Consider the following 7,075-nt stretch of genomic DNA (forward strand, 5'->3'; position numbering starts at 1 on the left):
GGGTTGTGGAGCGGGCAACGCCCCCTGGACCCCGAAGGGTCTTTTTTTTTTTTTTTTTAAGACGATTCTCGAGGTTTTCAGCTCTGGAGGAGGCGTGCCCCCCTCCTCGCTCCTCCCCCCTACTCCTTCAGGATCAATTTTGTTTAAATTTTTTGCCCCAATCTTGAGGTGACTCGGGTCACCCTCCAGGTCTTTTGGTTCTTTTTTTAATTTCTCCTTTTTTTTTTTGGTTTTTATCTTATTTTTTCGGGGTTGCCCCCCTCTGGTTTCTGTTGTGTGTGGAAATGTCGAACTCAGCAAATACAAACACCGTGCCTAAATTATATAGGTCTGTGATTGAAGATGTTATTAATGATGTGAGAGACATCTTTCTGGATGATGGAGTGGATGAACAAGTCTTGATGGAGCTAAAAACTATGGGAGAGTAAACTGATGCAGTCTAGGACAGTGGATGGATTTCATTCAGAAGAACAGCAGCTTTTAATGCAAGTTCAGCAGCAGCATCAACCCCAACAGCAGCAACACCATCACCACCACCACCATCAGCAAGCTCAGCCTCAGCAGACAGTACCTAAGCAAGCACAGACCCAGCAGGTTCTCATTCCTGCATCACAGCAAGCCACAGCACCCCAAGTTACTGTTCCTGATTCTAAGCTAATACAACATATGAATGCCTCAAACATGAGTGCCGCTGCCATAGCTGCTACATTGGCACTCCCTGCAGGTGTGACTCCTGTTCAACAGATACTAACAAATTCAGGCCAGCTTCTTCAGGTGGTCAGAGCAGCCAATGGTGCCCAGTATATTTTTCAGCCTCAGCAGTCAGTAGTTCTACAACAAGTTATACCACAGATGCAGCCTGGAGGTGTACAAGCTCCTGTTATACAACAGGTTTTAGCCCCTCTTCCTGGAGGAATTTCACCACAGACAGGCGTCATCATCCAGCCTCAGCAAATCTTATTTACAGGAAATAAGACTCAAGTTATACCTACAACAGTGGCAGCACCCACCCCAGCACAGGCACAGATAACCGCAGCCAGTCAGCAGCAACCACAGGCACAGCCTACCCAGCAGCAGGCGCCGTTGGTTTTACAGGTTGATGGGACTAGAGACACATCATCAGAAGAAGAGGAAAATGAGGAAGAGGATTATGATGATGATGAAGAGGAAGAAAAGGAGAAGGATGGAGCCGAGGATGAACAGGTGGAAGAGGAGCCCCCCAATAGTGAAGATGTGAGTGATGAGGAAGGACAGGAGCTTTTTGACACGGAAAATGTTGTCGTGTGCCAGTATGATAAGATACACAGAAGTAAAAACAAATGGAAATTTCATCTCAAGGATGGCATTATGAATCTTAATGGAAGAGATTATATATTTTCCAAAGCCATTGGAGATGCAGAATGGTGAAGAGTTGCCTCTTTTATAAATAAAACAAAAGAAACTTAACAAAGTTAAAGTGGATAGTTTGGAACTTGGGACATAATACCAACCAAAACTTCACTTCTGCATGTCAGAAAAGTGCAGTAGAAGGAAAGCTACTGGAGTGAAGATAGACCGTGACAGCAAAGACACTACTTCTAACTGGCAAGCCATGGAACTGTAGTACCTGGGGGTGTTGGGGTGGGGGTTGGGTTTTGTGTAGGAAAATCATAATTGTCAATTAAATACAGAAACTTGCCACCGGCAGTTAGCACGTAAAAGTTTTGTCTATAATCCTTCCTCCAACTTGGGCTTAATTAGAAGACACTTGTTGGAATGAACTGAAGAAACTTCCTTTTGATAGATTGAAATGAAACTGCTTATTGTATGTGGTTATATTTGGTAAAAATTAAGTGCGAGCTTTTTACAAAAGGGTAAGAATTATGGTGTTGAATTTTAATTCACTTGTATAAGTAAACAACTTAAACTCTCATCTTAAAATTTTTTACCTGTTATTCTCCCCCAGTAATATAGATCTGTTCCCTGCTTTATGAAACATCTATTTAAGAATTAAAGGAAGTGTAATCAGTAATCACAGTATGGAGACAAAATTTAATCCAAGAATGAATATTTTAATTAAATTTTCACACTTTAAAACTTGAGTTTTAATTGAATGGAATTAAAATGACCACTTCAATTTACTTACAGAAAAACCGTTTAGTCTTATACTTTAAAAAGAAACTCCCAATTGGCTCCTCAGGAATACATTTCTATTTTATAAAGATATCACTTAACTAAAATTGTATGTACTTGAGTATATGAAGGTTTTTCTTGTTGGGCTGAAGTGTGTGCTTATATATGCATTTAGTCTTTAAGGTAAATATTGAGATATCATTCTGTGCATTGATTGAACCAAAAGGACAAGTGGTGAAGACCTGGATTTTTATTAAAAAGTTTAGTAATTATAAAAAAAATTTAAAAAATAATAAATAAAATGGAAGGAAAATAAAAAAAAAAAATTGGCGGGATATTTGACCTTGTTTTTGTCAAACTGATGCATCATTTCCTTAAGCCTTACAGATAATATATGTTTCAGAAGGTTGAAATGCCATCACAGTAATCATTTACCTACCATGCAGAATTAATTTAATAGGGAGGCACCAACATACTCAGTGGAATAGTAAGCAGCACAGAAAGAGCCTCTGAATGTTGCATGGAAATCTTAGAATATATCATGGTGAGGAAAATAAAGAGAGAAGTGGGTCCCCTAAACTCAGGAAGGATTTGAGGCACAGACTGAAAAGCCCAGAGTGAGTGAAGGGAGAAACTTAAAGAGGAAGAAGATAATTGGCAGCACCTAAGACAATAGACACTCATGGCACAAGCGGAGTGATCCAAACCTTCGAACACATTGTGACTGCTGGTGACTCCAGACAGATGCAGCAGTGAAGGGGAGCAGTGGACATGAAGGACTGCACTAGCTGGTGGTGAGTGCTGAGGGCTCAGTCGTCCCATGTGAGAGCAATTGGCCAGGAGCCATCTCAGAGAGGGGCAGACTGAGCTCAGAACTCCAGGCTGCTGCTGTCTCCATCAAGCAGCTCTCAGCTGGGCTCAGGACCTCAGAAGGTACACTCAAGGCTGTGGCCAAATGAGTCTAGCTAGTCTCAACCAGAAGTTGCAGGCTTGCTGAGATTATCCACTACACCCTGACAGAAAACTACTGCTGGCTTGCTGGGATACACAAGCATGGATTGGGACACTGTCTTCACACATTGTCTACCAGTGACAGCAGAGATAAACCTGGAAGTGGACTCTTCTTTCTTTCTCTTGCTCTCTCTTATTTGTTTTTTGTTGTGGTGGGTTTTGTTTGTTTTTCTCTCCTTCCTTCACTGTTTGATTTTGTTTTTATATGAGTGTAAAGATGGTTTTGGTTCTTGTTCTATTCTTTTTATCTTTTCCTCCAGCCTTCTGCACCAGTTTTTCCAAAGTTATCTTGATCCCCTTTTGTCCTCCATCCTTACTTCTAATCTCTTCCTCTTCTATTTTTCCCCAACCCCTGACGGAGAAATTGACATAGTAAGGACTTACATGCTGCATGTAATTTTCTGGTGTTTTAGATTTTGTTATATAACTACAAATCTAATTCATAGTTAAAGGTGGCAAGTTAATAGTTACATCAGTTTGTCATTTTCTACAGTTTTTGCTCCTACTGATATTGCTGACTTAAGCCAAAAGTGACATAACTGTTCTAAATAGCTATTCTTCCTGATATTCTGAGACTGAGATTGACTAAGGGTCACAAAAAATACTGTGGTACAATGCCAAACAACCAGGGGCTGGGTCAAACATGGAACAATTTCTCATCCCCAACAAATTAAAGAGGTGGGATCTTGCAACAGCTACGCCTAAAAGACACCTCCAAGATGTAGGACCCATTTCCTGAAAACTAGCAATAAAGCAACCAACCATAGACAATTCACAAGCACCACTCCAGGAATTAAACTAAAATTAAAAAAAAAAAAAAAAGAGGGGGGAAGACACTTTTGTAAGATGTAACCCCAGAACCAAAGGCAAATCCAGGGGCCAATGAGGTGGGACAACCCAAAAGCCACCCAACCTGGCTTCTTTGAAGTAGTAACCAAAAAGCAATTGAATGAGGCTCTTCAAAAAAAAAAAAAAAAAAAAAAAAAAAAGACAGGAGATGGTCTCCACAATGAAAACCACACTCAGTGACACTAAAATACACAGACAAAAACGTAGAGGAGCTTAAGAAAATTATGGAAGCCAAGAATGCTCAGCATAGGAAAGAAACAAAATCCATAAGGCAGATTCACACAGATATCCAGGAGAATAAAAATTCCATTGCAAGTATGTGCAGATCAAGCCAATGTGAGGACAGAATCTCACATATTAGCAATCATGAGAACAAAGATTCTCCAAAAATGGCAAGGGAGAGAGACATATGCCTCTCGGTGCGTGCCTGTAATCCCAGCACTCAGGAGGCTGAGACAAGAGGATCACTGAGAGCTCAAAGCCAACCTGAACTTCATGGTGAGACCCTGTCTTTTTTTTTTTGGGGGGGGGGGCACGGGCTGGGAATTAAGCACATAGCCTTGCACTTGTCAGGCAGGTGCTGTGTGACTGAGCTACATCCCTGGCCCATGCGAAATCCTGTCTTAAAAAAAAAAAGCAAGGGACCATGAAAAATCAATCTAGCTGCTAAATGAGGCAAAGAAAAATAACTTCAGATTGATAGAAGTCCACGGAAAAGCAGGATAGCACAAATGATACCTGTCATGCAGCACAAAGACTTGTATTGTCTGACATAGGCATTCAATTCAACTGTGTGCAGCAATGGAGGAGGTAACTGGGCCTTCTTCTACACAACCTATGTAGTACATGCTTAAGCAGTCACGAAAATTATCACACACAAAAAATCACATAGTAAGTGATAAAAGTTTACTATCTTGGAAGTTGCAGCAGGCCATTTTAGCCCACTGAAAGGCTCTTAGGGGGCTGGGAATATAGCTCAGCGGTACAAGTGCCTGCCTTCCAAAATGAACTTTAATCCTTTTTGTGACTTCGGACTGAAGCAAAAATCATAAAGGCATTTCAGTGCACCTTCCCACATTCACAGGAAAATTATGTCTTCCCTTCTTTCCAAAGAGCTGAGAAAGAAATACAGTGTTTGCTCTATGCCCATCCAAAGGATGATGAAGTTCAGGTTGTGCGAGGGCACTATAAAAAAGTCAGCAGATCAACAAAGTAGTCCAGGTTTACAGGAAGAAATATGTCATCTACATTGGACTGGTGCAGCAGGAAAAGGTAAATGGCACAACTGTCCATGTGGGCACTCACCCCAGTAAAGTGGCTATCACCAAGCTAAATCTAGACTAAGACCACAAAAAAAAAAAGATCCTGGAACAGAAAGCCAAGTCTCGCCAAGTAGGAAAGGAAAAGGACAAATACAAGGAAGAAAATATTGAGAAGATGCAGGAATTAAGTCCTCCTCTGTAATTAATAACTGCTAAAATGAAATGAAAATAGTTTACTATCTTGTGGAGACACATTACTAACTATCCAGGGTGTCATACAGGTTCACAGTCACCAATCACAAGTACTTTGACTCGACTTTACAAAGCCAGTGGTTACCTCTGAGTGTACCTACCCATCAATCATTTACCTAGTATGTAAAAGTAACCAGAAAGTATCTGTCAATTCTGAGTGTTATCCACACCTTTTTCAATACATGGATTCCAACTTCACAAAATCCCTGTTGTAAATTGTAAACATTAATCTGATTTTATAAAGAAGGCTAAACTAAAAGACTAAAGCACTTTGCTAAGTGAAGAAACCTGTGGTAGACAGAATACCACATCCTCGTAAAATACCTGTGTCCTCATCACAAGAATGTGTAAAAATGCTATATTACTTATTAAGTGGATTTTTTTTTTTTTTTTTTTGCAATATAGATTATTGACCCCAGGACCTCATGCATGCTGGGCAAGTGTTCTTATACTGACTTATACTCCAATGCCTTATTTTTAATTTTTAGATAAAGTCTTACAAAATTGCCCAGGCTGACCTTAAAACACCCAATTCTCCTGCCCTAGCCTCCAGAAATTTGTATTATATCAAGAGAAATTTTAAATTGCAAACTGAGGGGTTGGGGAAATAGCTCAGTGGTCTAAGCACCTGCTTAGCAAGCACAAGGATGCAGGTTCAATCCCCAGTACCACATACCATGCCGAGCCACGCCACCTCCAGCCAGGGCATGGTGGTGCACACCTGTTACCTCAATGCTTGGGAGGCTGAAAACAGGAGAGTCACTACAAGTCCAATCTACATTGTTAGACCCTGTACTGAAAACGTAAAATGAATGTAATAAATAATAAGCAATAACTAATGTACGTCTTTTTCTAAAGCATTTCTTTTTCCCTTAGTATCTGAGTCCAGCTCTCTCTAAGCCCATTTCAGAATTCCCCCTTTCAATACAAACATAAACACACACCACTCACAGAATTTGATACCTTCTAAGTCTCTGTGAACTAAGAAAACTAGATATTCAAATAAAAATAAATGTTAATATAAGAACAGCATTAGTAAAACCCCTGGAGTTTTGGTTTTAATTCTAGCTTTGCCACTTACTCAGGACATGAAACTACATATTCTGAGCTTTCATTTTCTTAATCTATAAAACAGAAATATACATACATGTATCTCAAAAAAAATTGGAAATTAAAATTGAAAATGTAAAAAAGGTTGGCATAGTAAGTGCTAGAAATACAAGGATGACTGCATGATGAACAAAGTTTGTATATTTTAATATTTGAAAACTGATGATCCAGCTAAATATCATTAAAGAATAATTTATTGAAAAAAAAGAAAAAGAAAACTGATGATGGTTTGAGAAGATGAAATGTTGGTATAGCAATAAAGTGAATTTAGAAATTATCTTACTAAAATACAGAACTTTTGGGCTGGAGAGATGGCTCAGTGGTCTAAAGCACCTATTTGGAACAAGCTTGGAAAAGCCCAGGGACCGCGGTTCGATCCCCCAGCACCACATGCCAGCCAGCCGCGCCCCCTGGTGGGCTGAGCTGGCCACACACACACACACACACACACACTAAATAAATATTAAAAAAAAAAAATT

General features: G+C 39.8%; 1 protein-coding gene and 1 pseudogene across 5 annotated transcripts in view; one reads left to right on the forward strand and one right to left on the reverse strand.

Moving 5' to 3' along the window:
* The window catches only part of Arid4b (AT-rich interaction domain 4B), a 185,884-nt gene that overhangs the window by 161,360 nt on the left and 17,449 nt on the right, over nt 1–7,075 (reverse strand). The window lies entirely within an intron of this gene.
* On the forward strand, nt 7–1,409 carry LOC101573921 (annotated as a pseudogene).

Source organism: Octodon degus, unplaced genomic scaffold (assembly GCF_000260255.1).
Source record: "Octodon degus isolate 3935 unplaced genomic scaffold, OctDeg1.0 scaffold00127, whole genome shotgun sequence".
In the NCBI taxonomy this organism is placed as follows: domain Eukaryota; kingdom Metazoa; phylum Chordata; class Mammalia; order Rodentia; family Octodontidae; genus Octodon; species Octodon degus.